The following is a 629-nucleotide window of genomic DNA, read 5'->3' as shown; positions in this document are numbered from 1 at the left end:
TAGAGTTGGAATGGTTGTGTAGTGAGATGAAAGGAAATGTTTGCATGACTGTATTGGAAGAATGGAGGTTAGATGAAAATTGGAGTTGAATCTGAACAGTGAAAGGCTTGCAGTTGCTGCCTAAAGGTAAGATGAAGTTGTAATTGAAATTGTGTTATGGAATTATTTTAGAATCGATGTATTGAATAGATTGAAGTTGAAATGGAGTTAGAGTGTAGTTATGTGAGAACCTCTGGTATGTCTGGCTGAATTTATTCAGTCTGACTCGGATTTGTTCTTGTCTGACTAAAAAGGTTAGCTGACTCGGTTAGTCTAACTGAGTTGAGTCGTGGTGACTCACTAGTTTCCCTGTCCTGACCTGAGTCGACCCAGTTGACCTGATCTTGACCATTTGACCAGGATTTGACCTTGACATTGGACTTTTCTTGACGTGGACTGTTAGTTGACCCCTTGACCGTTGGAGACCGTTAATTTGACCCAGATGGACCGGCCCCTTTGTAAATGGGATGGTTTAGTAGACTTGGGCTTAGACTTAGGTTTCTTACTTTGATGGTTTGGACCCTTATGGTCTGAATTAACATTTGGTTCCTTCTACAAGTTGTAGATACTCATTAGACATATCTAATCGA

The sequence above is a fragment of the Papaver somniferum genome, chromosome 9 (genome assembly GCF_003573695.1).
Source record: "Papaver somniferum cultivar HN1 chromosome 9, ASM357369v1, whole genome shotgun sequence".
NCBI lineage: Eukaryota > Viridiplantae > Streptophyta > Magnoliopsida > Ranunculales > Papaveraceae > Papaver > Papaver somniferum.
This window is presented reverse-complemented; position numbering follows the sequence as displayed.